Below are 13,873 nucleotides of genomic sequence, written 5' to 3'. Positions count from 1 at the left end.
CACTTTCTTCATGGAAATTCTCGCTATTTGGAATCATTTTGGCAGTGTCTATAAATCTGGAATGTAAACTCCTTTTTTTAAAAATTTTATTTATTTATTTGATAGACAGAGATCACAAGTAGGCAGAGAGGCAAACACAGAGAGAGAGGAGAAAGGAGCCTCCCTGCAGAGCAGAGAGCCCGATGTGGGGCTCGATCCCAGGACCCTGGGATCATGACCTGAGCCAAAGGCAGAGGCTTCAACCCACTGAGCCACTCAGGAGCCCCTGTAAACTCCTTTTTAAGGGCCATGTTTGTTTTATTCATTATTGTAATCGAGCGCCTAGATCTTGCCTGGCACATAGTAAATGTTCAGTAAGTTGTCATCTAATGTATGAGTGCATTGCACTGAACTGGTTTTTAGGGGCCAAAGCTACATCTTCCGTTTCTGTTTTTCTGCTTGTCTTCCCCCAGTTTGGTAGGATTGTTGTTGTTTGCCTCTATCACTTCTTGTGATCTTGGTCATGTCAGCTACCCATTCTGATCTCTGTTGTGGTTCTGCCTTTTCTTATCTCTGTCCAGTACTTTTCCCCATTATAGTAACTGTTGTACATAATCCAGAGCCCAGAAAGTCTGAATTCTCTCTAATTGTACACAGAGGAGGTATAACTACACAATTAAAGATAGGGGTAGGTGCTGTATATACTTGTCCATTTGTTTCAAAAGTCATTTATCCTCTGAGTAATTTATGTATAAATGTCTATGTATTTGTATTTTCTCACTTTCCTACAGTGAACATATTATATGGATAATGATTGTATTTTAATAATTTTAAGGTAATAGAAATTTATGGATTCTTCAGTCTTTAGCTACTGTAAACCTGCTGAAGATAAGAAAATACACCATGTTGGATGTGCTGTAGTTTTAGAAGTGTAACAAAAAATACATATTGTTGGGATCTCAGTTTTCTGTCTTCTGTTTGCAGTTTTCTTCTCCAGCTTGTTTCTATCTTTGAGAAAATTGTAACTTCTCCTAGCTCAGTATTATCACCTCTACATGGGAAGATTTTCATTGGGCAAGGTCACCAGGTTAGGAGAAGAACCTTAAAGCCTGCCAAATCAGTTATGTTCCTCTTCTGTAATATGCTGCTAAGATACATAGAGCCTGTTTTAGTATGGGGTATACATAGAAGAGTTTCATACCACCTTATAATTCCTTGAGCCAAACAAAAGTCAAAAGGCGTCAAAGAGGTATGAGGCCAGTTCTATAAAAGGCTTTTAGAACTTTAAAGATCAGTTTTATGCTGTGTCTACTAAAGTCCCCCAAGGGAAACTATACAGCCAACTGCTGGGCATTTACCCAAATGCATGCAATTGTGCCTTCCAATCAGGCCCTCCTAGCCTGTCTCTAAGTAGAAGCATAGTTCATGATCTCTGAAGGTTTAAGAAATTTGTTGGAGCTCAATTAGTGAGAGTGCACAACATATGACATTAACAAAGACAATGTTATGTGTTTCATGCTATTTATATAAATAGTTGTGTTGGAATATATTGTTGGATCAGAGACATGAGGACTCTCAATGGACCATAAAAATCATTTGGTCTGACTTCTTTCTTTTTGGAAGAGAATATGGAGGTCCAAGTGGCTGGAGTGATTTTACCAAGGTCAAGATACTAGTTAGTTAGTCTTGTGACTAGTCCGTGATACTACCATTGCAGAAGCACATTGTTCTCATAGCCTTACACTGTGATAAGTGCCTGTGGTGGTGACTTGGTCTGAGAGAAATGCCTTGCCAGAGCAGCAAAGATGTCTTGAAGTAGTCTTAGCACCACCTCATCTGAGTGGGCCATCTTAAGCCAGTTTACATTCAGGAATCCCATGATACTGGTTTTTTCATCCGAAAAATCAAGCAAATGCAATTCCAGCTGCCAGCAAGGGCTTTTCAAAGTCAGCATTTTAAGGACGGTAGTTGGGGGATCAGTATTCATTCAAGTAGTGTTAAGCTCTGTTTGGATGCTGACAAATCATATGAAGCTTATTAGCAGCTGACATCACTCCATTATTTTGGAGCCCTCAGAGAAGGTCAAAGTGGGTTTGGTTGATAACAATTTAAAAAAATTTTCAAAAAGTAGGGATGTCTGGTTGGCTCAGTTGGTTAAGCAGCTGCCTTTGGCTCAGGTCATGATCCTGGAGTCCCAGGATGGAGTCCCTCATTGGGCTCCCTGCTCGGCAGCGAGTCTGCTTCTCCCTCTGACCCTCCCACTTCTCATGTTCATTGTCGATTTCACTCTCTCTCTCAAATAAATAAATAATAATAAAAATATTTAAAATTTTCAAAAAGTAAATAGAACACCTAACTTAAAGATCTCCTTCAAAAATGATACAATTTAAAATCTGTATACTTAAATGATTATACTCAGTGATGCTGTAATACTTTCACCAAAAGTCCTCTCCTACCCCAAAATTGTCAATAACTTATATGTTGCTTCACTATGTGCAACATAAATGTTTCTGCCAAAAATTCATGAGTGTAATGTTCTCACAAATTCAAAATTAGTAGCTAATAAAGTGTTTTTCTTCATTAATGGATAAAATTAAAATTTTATCCATTTTGCCTATTTTCTGGGATATAAGATGCCATGGAATTAACAGCAGTAATAAAAAGTAGAAATTATCTATTTCAGAAGTCAATAGTAAACCTGCTGACTTTTCAAATTCTTTATGAGATACTGCAAGAAGATAGGAGGCATACTTATATTTAGGAATTTAGGAAAACCAAATGTATTTAATATAATTCATTTATGTTTTAAGATTTCAATTATTACCAATAAATTAAGATCAATCTGGAGAAGTATTTTGTTATGAAATAATGAAATTTTAAATTCTCAGAGTCCATATATAAATTTAAAGAATACACAATGACTATACTCTAAGTTCAGAACAAGAAAAGCAGTCATCATAGATGTGAAGTCAGCCTATTCAAGCTTCTAAAAATTTAGGTGAATGATATTTCTTTCTTTTCTTTTTTCATTTAACATGATACTGATGTTCTTACTTTAAAGTAAACACTCTTTTCGTTTTTATTCATGAGATTGTATACTCCCGATCCTGACCTCTATAGGACAGTCCTGTTCTTGAAATATGGCTTCACCAGGCATTAGCTGTGTGACTTAAGCAAGTTCCTTAACTTCTCTCAGGCTCAGTGATCTCATCTGTAAAAGGGGTTAATGACAGTGCCACCATCACAAAGATTTTGTTAATCATGTGGTAATGTGCAGAATTAAGACATAGCCTGACACACGGTAATTGCTCAGTAACATATTTTTATAATAATAAAGTATATGAGCTCATGAAGGTTTATCTTGCCTCAAGTCTGTGTGGCACACTAAGAGGGTATAGTGAGGCGTAGGAACTTGCATGAGACACCAGCTGTATCATAAAGAAGCTCAACATTGGGGCGCCTGGGTGGCTCAGTGGGTTTAGCCTCTGCCTTTGGCTCAGGTCATGGTCCTGGGGTCCTGGGATAGAGCCCCACATTAGGGTCTCTGCTCAGCAGGGAGACTGCTTCCCTTCCTTTCTCTCTGCCTGCCTCTCTGCCTACTTGTGATCTCTTTCTGTCAAATAAATAAATAGAAATCTTTAAAAAAAAAAAAAGAAGCTCAACATTTAACAGAGGAATTAGAACATATAGAAAATAACTTTAATGCAGACTTGAATAAGTTAAGTGCCAGGAGAGAGGTATAGACAGTGTATCAATAGAATCCAAAGAGAGGGTTTACTCTGTTTTGTGGCAAGAGACATTTTAGTGTTGATAACTTTTGATATGGCTTTTAGTGGCTCTGGGTTTGGAGATGCTGAGCTGGTGATTGGACTTCCCAGGAAGAACAGAGAACAGAGGAAGGGGATGTATAGAGACAAATATATTTCTAAGGTTCATTCATACAGCAGATACTTGTTACATGTCTGGTCTCCTCTAGACACTCCTCTGGGAACTTGGAATACATCAGTAAACAAAGGTTCATTGCTATCATGTAGTGGGGGGGTAGAATGAGTTAGAATCTCACTAACTCCCAGATAATAATCATATTAAGTTGATTAGATAGTATATTTGTGGGTGATAGGTGCTCTGGGTAAAAATAGAACAAAGTAAATGGGTTTGGGAGGGCTATGGAGGTTGGGGTGTGTATTAGTTCGCTAGGGCTGCTACAACAAAATACTACAAATATGGTGGCTTAAACAACAATTTATTTTCTCAGTTCTAGAGAAAATTTATTTTCTCATAGTCCAAGCCCAAGGCATTGGCACGCTTGATTTCTTCTGAGGCCTTTCTCTGTGGCTTGCAGCTGGCCACCTTCTCATTATGTCCTCACATGGCCATTCCTCTCTCTGATAGGTTCCTATGTGTCCAGATTTCCTCTTCCTATAAAAATACCAGGCAGATTGGATTAACCCCCATTCTAATGGCCTTACTTAATTGAATCATCTCTTTAAAGACCTTATCTACAAATACCCCTATGTTCTCAGGTAGTAGGGGAAAGGGCTTCAGTATATGAAATTTAGTGGGGCACAATGGGCTTGTAATAGGATGGTTACAATTTCAATCAAGTGGTCAGGAGAGACTCTTGATGAGAATGGCATTAGGTCAAAATCTTGAAGCAAGCAATGGAGCCATAGAAATATATGGAGAAACAGATTCCAGGCCAGAGACCTTCCAGGGTAAAGACCCTGAGACAGGCTTGTGCTCAGTGTGTTCAAAGAACTGAAAGTAGGTCAGTTAGCTAGAGCAGAGAAAAATACCAAAGAGAGTAATTGGAGATAAAGGGAGACAAACAAAGGGGCCCAAAATATATAAGACCTTACAGGCCATGGTGAGAAGCTGAGCATTTGCTCTGAGTAGCACTGACAGCCTCTGCAGGACTCCGAGCAGGGAGTTAAATTCAATCATGCTCATCACTGGCTGCTCTTTTGAACTATACAATAGAGCAGGAGTCAGCAAACTATAGCCTATGGGCCGAGTCCTGCCCGTTGCCTGTTTTGGTATGGTCCGTTAACTAAGAATTGTTTCTACATTGGTAAGTGATTGATAAAACATCCGAAGAAGAGTAATATTTCATGACGGAGAATAATTATATGAAATTTACATGTAGGAACCTGAAACAAGTTTTAGTGAGACTCTAACTCATTCATTTGTGTGATACCTATGGTTGCTTTTATGTTATAATGGCCGAGTTGAGTAGTGGTAAGGCAACCTGCCTGGCCTGCAAAGCCTACACCATTTTCCATCCGATGATTTCAGAGTAAGTTCTCTGACCTCTATAGAGAGGGTCAAGGATTGAAACAGTGGGGAGAATGGTGGCTCCAGCCTGGATTTAACTGTGGAGGCCATAGTTGGGGGCTGGACAGCACTGCTAGTCAAGCAGTGTGTTTGGGAGAAGTGGTGGGGAATGTGGATTGGGGAGAGGTCGGGGGTTTCATGCATTGCAGTTAAATGAGGTATCCTTTCAGCCTTGGAACAGAGATGTGTCACTATCATCGCACAGTGTTTTAGGAAGCCTGGTGAGCAACAGATGATGAAGAGGGGATGACTGCAAAGGTAAAGTCAAGAGGTCTATTGGCGGCCTGAAATGGAAAGATGAGGACAATAAAAAGACAGATTCAAGAGTACCCTGAACACATTGGGCAGCTTTTCCATTTTCTGTGCCAGGGAGGAATCTTCTGTGATAATATAGCAGTTTTGCAACACCTTTAAAAATATCTTGAAGTGCTAGAATACTAGTATTCTAATTATATACCCTTTGAGCTAAAATAGGGTGTTTCAAGTGAATCAGGCCGGATGCCTTTTACCAATTTAAGCCTTTGGGTGTATAATATTGAAAATATGAACTCAAAAGAAGTCCACCAGAAAAAAAGAAAGAAAGAAAGAAAGAAAACATAAAAAAGAACCATCAGTAATCAGTGAGTGGTCTGAGGAACTCCCCATCCTCCCCATCTGGGTTTCCAATGGATTTAATTAGCATTTTGTGGTTAAAAGTAAAAAGCTTTAACTTTGCATTTCTATTTTCTTGTATGAGCTATTTTATAATCTAGATCTTCAACCTTAGTTTTAAAGTACTTCTATAGATATCCATTATCTCTGCTAAGATACCTGAGTCATGTTCTTTCCAATGCATATTCCGAAGATTGATGGATGAAAAGACACTTAACTCAATTTTATGTGTTCCTTAAATCACCTCAATCATATTTTTCACATAGTACTTGGCTTCTTCCTTAAAAATAACCTTTTATCATTACAGAATGTGATTACAGTATTAATTATGTAAGCTTAGCTGATATAGTTCAGTGTTTCATGTATTATGTCTGAAGTTATCCAAGTTTGATTTGTAACATATATTTTCTGACTTGATGGTGTCCCCTCTTTCCAAATGCAGGTGATGATAAGCAATGTTGAGACACAAAATAGTCCAAATATAGGAAGAATATAGTGGGATAAAAGTCATCTTTAAGAAAGAAGAAGTTTCATAGCATAAAATAGACTTCAAACCCAGAGCTGATTTATTCATATATGAAGGAGTACAACGTTTCTTGAATGAATATATTTCTGTTGACAGGATCTTTCAGACATAGCTATATTCTGAATTTGGACTAGTCAAAAGAAGCGTGAAACATCTCTGCTGCAATGAGGGGAAGAAAGTAGGATCTCTTGTTCATCTAAAAATAATCATTCTTCACCTAGAACGGAGAGTTCATTGAGTATCCTCACTAGAATTTCCAAAGGAAGAGTCATCTGTGGAGAAGATTTGAGGAGGAATTATCCAGGTTATGATTTAACTTTGGAAATGTCACTGGAGTTTTATAGGCAGGTGATTGAGTTAGGAATATGATAAAATTCATTTCCTATTTTCTGGTTTATCTTTCTTAAAAGTGGGGGAGGTCTTATTACGCCTCAAAAGCTCCCTGACTCTGAGAAGTAAAAGACACGAGTGTCACAGATGTTGATAACAAAAAGAGGTGGTGAAGATAATGAACTCTAGATCCTAGTAGTGGGAAGCAGTGACTCTTCAATCCATTCCTGTCATTTTTCAGAGGAACCTGAGGCCCCAAGAGGCCAGGTTCATTGAATGCCCTAATGCTCAGCATTGTTGTCTCAGTATGATTGTCTCCCAACACCCTTGTTGGTAGACCAGATTTATCTAAAAATTCAGTGACTTTGTTAGGGCAAGAACTCCAGCCCCTGGTGAGAACCCCTTTCTCTTTCTGCTGGAGTCCAGACTACAGGTCCTCCTAGTGTCTGATGCCAACATTGGGATAAGTAAACTGATTTTACGTGGCACTCAGACTTGATATTAAACAATAGGTAGATCATACAATAACGAAGTAGCCCTTTCATGATTTCTTTCAATTTTTTAACATCATGGATACCCTGAGCTCCTGCAAATCTATCTTTACCACTGCTGAAAAATCAATGACTCTCTGTTTTTAACAAGGGAGCAGATCTGAGATTCAGTCTCCAGCAAGGCAAGAAGAGAAACCTAAATTTTGAGAACATACCCACATTTGGTTTAGAAAGTATTTTTTAACAGGTTTAGAACATTTATGGGAAAAGAATGTTCTTTCCATGAGAATGAACATTTTCATGTTATGATACATTTATTTAACTAAAATGGATTTATTTTGAAAACGTCAATCCAGAGGTTACACAGATAGGGTAAAATTGGTGGAATGGTCCTCGGGGGACCACGGACGCTGCACAACCATGAATGGGGCCCACAGATGGCTGAGCTTTGGAGATGCTTCTCCAGGCATGACTATGGCTGTCATATTTGAAGATATCACAGCATAGGGTGAAAACCCATGAAATAAGCGCAACAAGACCAGTTCTAGTTCCTGATTCGTTGGGCAAAGATACTCAATCCAAGCTTTGTTTCTCAAAAGTCCAATAAGAAAGATTACAGTTGGAAACAGCTGAGGGTAGTACAGCTCTGCTTCTCAGATAACTTGCAGAAGTGATAACGCTGCAGGCTCCAAGAGGTAATCAAAACAATTAAGGAACATTACTCATTCATCATAACCAGGAAGAACTAAATGGCCCCAATAATCACCATACACTCTTTCTCTTCAAAGTTACTTTTACCCAGATGCATACAGATCCAAAACCTTGTTTGAATCACATGTAGAAAAACCCCATGCCCACAATCCTGTAGGAGACGTAAAAAAGGACATGGGTGTGCATAAACAGACACACCTATGCACATTGTTAACTCCTGCTTGATCTGTGGACTTCCACATCTGGCAGAGCCAAGTTTCTGGTTATGACTCTAAGAAAAATGCAACTAGGGATCTAATTCAATAGATAGAGCAAAAAGCTGTGAATATTACTTTAACTCTGCTGACAGGTCATTAATATTCTCCATTCTAAATCCAATTTTTTTAGAATTTTTGAAGTTTAGAAGATTGAATGTGTGGATAGGATGCCATTTTATCTCCATTTCTGGTTTTTTTTTTTTTTAAGAGTTTTATTTATTTACTTGAGAGAGCGAACAGGGGAAGGGATAGAGGGGGAGGGTGAAGGAGAGAGGAAGAATCTCAAGCAGACTCCACGCTGAGCACAGAGCCTGAAGTGGGGCTCGATCTCACCATGCTGAGACCATGACCTGGGTCCAAACCAAGAATCAGTGGCTTCAAAACTGAGCTACCCAGGAAACACTTTATTTCTGTTATTTAATACTCCCTGCAAGCCGTTAGGATATATTTTGGTATCTTTATGTGTACAGATGAGTTTGGATGTTTAAAACCATGTAGAAAAGCATGTGTACAATTATTTGCCAGTTAACTACCATATAAACTTTCACTAGTTCTTCAGTAATATTGATTACAACTCAGTCAAGCAGAAATGATAGACCAAGTAATGATTTGATAGTATTTAATACTTATGCTGAAATCAGCTATTTGGAGGGGGGGAAGCTTTAAAGTTGGCTATTCACTTAGAAAGACATAGGAGAATAGTTCATTATTCATTATGAGTAGCTCATTCAGAAGGTACAGTGCATTAAGATTTCTGTTCAAGAGTAGATTGATAGTTTTATAGGATAGTAAATTCAATAACACTTCTCTCCTCTTGTTTTAAATTTTTCTTTTTTTAAATTTCACCAGAGGTAGAAGTTAAATTTTTAGAACATAGGATTTGGGATAAGATCCAATAATATTATATTAAAGAGAGATTTCTTCTTCTTTTTTTAATCTTCCATTTTTAATAAAATTTTCCTTATTATCTATTTGAATTAACTTTCTGCCTTCATAAGTCAGCATTGCATCTTATTTATATTTTTTTGTTATTAAAGTCAGTCCCATGACTATTGTAATTCATTCAAGATTAGTTAGTATCAGAATAAAAGTTGGTATTTCAATCAATGAAGAGATCTAAGAATATGTAAAGAAAATTTTAAAATAACATGCAGTTTTTAAAAAAGATTTTATTTATTTGAAAGAAAGAGAAAGTCAGTGAGAGAGAGAGAGAGAGCATGAACAGGGGAGAAGCAAACTACCTGCTGAGCAGGGAACCTGACATGGGGCTCAATCTCAGGACTCCGGGGTCATGACCTGAGCTGAAGGCAGATGCTTAACCATCTGAGCCACTCAGGTGCCCAGTAGCATGCACTTCTCAGTCATTTTGAGTACAACCTCTGAGTAATAATGGCCATGTGCAAGTAATTTAAACTCTGATTTTTTACTTCATAGAGTTGTTTATTTGTGACAAGTGCTTTATAACTCAAGAGATACTAGGTAAATGCTACTGGCATTTACAGACTCTTGTTGTCTCTTCCCACGTTGTCACAGGGTTGATCTCTGTGATCATTAGAATATGATAGACAGGATGGCATGTCACATCCAAGATTACATTATAAAACATACTGTGGTTTTCACTGTAATCACTCTGTCTCTGTTGGATCTCTCTGGGGACACCCCTGGCCGTGTCATCTGGTTAGTTTATGGAGAAACCAACATTGTGCGGAAGTGAGCTCTCCATCAATAGCCATGTAAATGTACCTTCTTGAAAGATCATTGGATTCCATCAAATCTTCAGATACCTACTGTTTTGGCCTATGTCTTGAGTGCTATCTCATGAAGGACCCGCACCAGAACCACCCAACTAAACCACTTCCAAAGTCCTGACCCACCAGAAACTGCAAGATAAATAGTTACTGTTTTAATCCATAAAATTTGAGGGTAACTTGTTATACAGCAATAGATAATTAGGACAGTGTCGTCCAAAAAGTCTCCTGCTCCTCCCTCTATCCTTTAGTAAAGAGACCATGGTACTTCCATGGAGTCTAAGCTAGACAGAAGAGATTAAGAAAACAAACATAACTACCCATAAATATATACTAGACTGATAAAAACCAAACACATATACACCCTGACCTTCCCCTCCCCACAAGTGATAAGTAAATTATGAACAGATTATTACCTCCATTAAAATCCCCAGCAGCTCTGGGAAAGGGTGTTTCTTTCTGCCTTTTCAGAGGTGGAAACCAACATTAACAGAGATTAAGGAATGATCACAGGGCAGATGTGTTATAGGTCTCATATCTTAAATGAGATCAGTTGTATCCCTGCTTTGTGTGTGAAGGAAGCATCAGTCAAGTTCTATGAAGTCTGTGAAGTATGCAGCTTTACTGCACAAGGCTTCGCATTCAGGAGGATTTGTTTCCTTCAAGTTGCAGGACTAGGCTCCAGGAGGATGTATTTGCTTGAAGTATGACCTTTGAGTCAAAGGGGAATTGCTGGTGTATAACTCAATTTTATAGGTATCTAATTTTCTTCCTGGGAATCATTAGACCTTTAAAATGAATACTGACTCTTGCAAGACAGTAGGGTTTTGTTTCTTCTCTCAACATGTGCCTTGGAGTACAGGTTTCAGGCTTGTACTCTGGTTTGGAGGTCCAAGTGTCATAACACTCTTGCTTCTGAGTATTGTTAGCAGAAAGGGTTTATAAATCATATAAATACACTAAGAGAAAATGATGAGGTATAGCCAAGAGAAGAACTGGTTTCTGCTGACAGTTGAAATGTGATGAAGATTTCGTGAAGCAGAGATAATGTGGGAAGGATGTCCATGTAGGTAATAATTCTACCTGTGCCCATGGTGGGAATTTTCCCCACATTTCTTTGGCCTCCATTATAATTCTAAAGTAGGTCCAAATCACTCTGTGATGAGAATGTTATCAGACCCCCATGCAGAAGGAAGAGTCTTCCAAAAATAAGCTATTGGCTTCTGAAAAAATTGGCATGATCTCCATCATGGTGGCTCAGAATCTTCTAGATCCTTATAAGAAAGCCTTTATGTGGCTGGCTACATTTGAAGAATATCTGTTTGCTTTCATAGCTAGCCATTCTTGTTAGATTTGGGAAATTCAATAAGCTCTGACTGTTCATAATTCAATATTTTAGTGACACATTTCTAGGTTTCTAAATCAGTTTTATGAGGCATGTGATAAAAATAAAATCAAAATCTGTTGAACACTTATGGTGCTTAGTCAATTCTGGATATGACCTGTGAGAAACAAGTAAAAACAAAATGACACTGAGTAACCCATTTTTACTTCATTTTTATTAAAAGAAAAAGAATGACTAAAAAACAGGGATAAACATAAGCTACAAAAAATTTTTAAAACTTTTTCATTCATAAGATTCTGTGTACCTATTTTATCAGATGGAACTGAGGTGTAAAATGTAAGTTAAATATGATAGATTTTCTTCTCCAATTGTAGTGGAGATGTTACTGTTGAAAATTCAGAAGCATGTTTGGTGTGTCAAATCTCATCCCATTACAGACGTGTGACTTGTCAAATTGTTCGTGAAACCAAGTGAGGGTATTATTTTTCTACCAAACAATAAAATATAATCTTATCGGTTATGCATATTTTATACAGAAAACTAACAGATATTTCAGCATAGGCAAATGTTATTGTGAAAATCTAGAAGATTTACATTTAAGAATTATTTAAAATGAGGTAGCCATGAGAAGTTTATGATCTCTTAAGGTATAGGTATAATTTTCACAATGACAGCACATGCACTTATTTTACTTTGAAAATCTCCATGTTTCCCCAAATAGGCCCTTTTCCTGCAACCTAGAACACCACCACCACCAACAACAACAACAACAAAAAGGCAATAGATTTCACCCCAAATGCTTTTCCACTTTGGGGTTTAGGTTAATGAAAGCGTCCTTGTTTGGCAAAAGATGACAATATTGGAGGAAAAAGTAAAGTGGTATAAATGTATGGAAAGTTGACCTTTCTGACCCATGGCTCTCCTCTCAGTAAATAATGTAGTGGGAAGGAATAGGGACCCTGGACCAGACTGCCTAAATTCAAAACTGGGTTTTGCAACCAATCCCTGTATAACTTTGGGGTTTATTCTCTCTATGCCTCAGTTTCTTCATCTGTAAGATGGGGACAGTGATAGCTTTTCTCTCATGAGAATTAAATGAGTAATATAGAAAAGGCTTCAAATCATATTTGCCTCATAATATATGGGTGCTTGTTGAGGATTTTATGTTGAGATGGAGACATGAAACAATATGTTAGTAAATCCTGACATAATGCAGGTACTCAAGCAATAGAGAGGCACATAGTGATGTATATGTACATAGTATATATGTACATTCTGTGCTTTACTGATATGTGTGTGCCTATGTGTTTGTATGAAAAAAGGATATAATCCATACTTGACATTAGCTCTCAAATCCAACCAGATTAGCAGACTTTGTAACCCTCCCTCTCCAGGATCTCTGATTTAGTCAGAGAAATTTTTTTCTTCCTCAGCTATTAGAGATTAGCTGGCTGAGGCAGATTCCTCACATAAGCTTATTTAGACCATACTTCTACCTAACTGTGTTCTACTGTCTACTTCTAACTAGCACTGCTTATTTTGAAATGTAATATCTTCCTTAATTTATAATTTAATGAATTTAATTGAATTAATAAATATACTAATTTAGATATGCTTTGACAAAATGGCTATGTCACCAACCAACCTCTTGCAAGTAGGTTGTTTATTATTATATTTTCCCAGGCCTTTCACCAGTTAGAATGGCCAAAATTAACAAGACAGGAAACAACATATGTTGGAGGGGATGTGGAGAAAGGGGAACCCTCTTACACTGTTGGTGGGAATGCAAGTTGGTGCAGCCTCTTTGGAGAACAGTGTGGAGATTCCTCAAGAAATTAAAAATAGAACTTCCCTATGACTCTGCAATTGTATTCCTGAGTATATACCCCAAAGATACAGATGTAGTGAAAAGAAGGGCCATCTGTACCCCAATGTTTATAGCAGCAATGGCCACGGTTGCCAAACTGTGGAAAGAACCAAGATGCCCTTCCATGGACGAATGGATAAGTAAGATGTGGTCCATATACACTATGGAGTATTATGCCTCCGTCAGAAAGGATGAATACCCAACTTTTGTATCAACATGGATGGGACTGGAAGAGATTATGCTGAGTGAAATAAGTCAAGCAGAGAGAGTCAATTATCATATGGTTTCACTTATTTGTGGAGCATAACAAATAGCATGGAGGACATGGGGAGTTAGAGAGGAGAAGGGAGTTGGGGGAAATTGGAAGGAGAGGTAACCATGAGAGACTATGGACTCTAAAAAACAATCTGAGGGGTTTGAATTGGAGGTGGATGGGAGTTTGGGGTACCAGGTGGCGGGTATTATAGAGGGCATGGATTGCATGGAGCACTGGGTGTGGTGAAAAAATAGTGAATACTGTTATGCCGAAAATAAATAAAAAATAAATTTAAAAATATATATATATTTTCCCAGGCCCTTTCTTTAATCCCAGGTGGAGACACTAGAACACAGATTTGACTTCCACCTGAAGTGG

The 13,873-nt window shown here is 37.9% G+C and overlaps 1 protein-coding gene across 2 annotated transcripts in view; it reads left to right on the top strand.

The window, feature by feature from the left end:
* Positions 1-13,873, top strand: part of KCNIP4 (potassium voltage-gated channel interacting protein 4) — a 1,128,645-nt gene that overhangs the window by 252,636 nt on the left and 862,136 nt on the right. The gene's annotated exons all lie outside the window — the stretch shown is intronic.

This window comes from Mustela putorius, unplaced genomic scaffold (assembly GCF_011764305.1).
Source record: "Mustela putorius furo isolate JIRA1106 unplaced genomic scaffold, ASM1176430v1.1 tig00000083_pilon_pilon_pilon, whole genome shotgun sequence".
Lineage (NCBI taxonomy): Eukaryota > Metazoa > Chordata > Mammalia > Carnivora > Mustelidae > Mustela > Mustela putorius.
The sequence above is the reverse complement of the archived record's forward strand: the minus strand, read 5'-3'. Positions and strand labels throughout refer to the sequence as shown.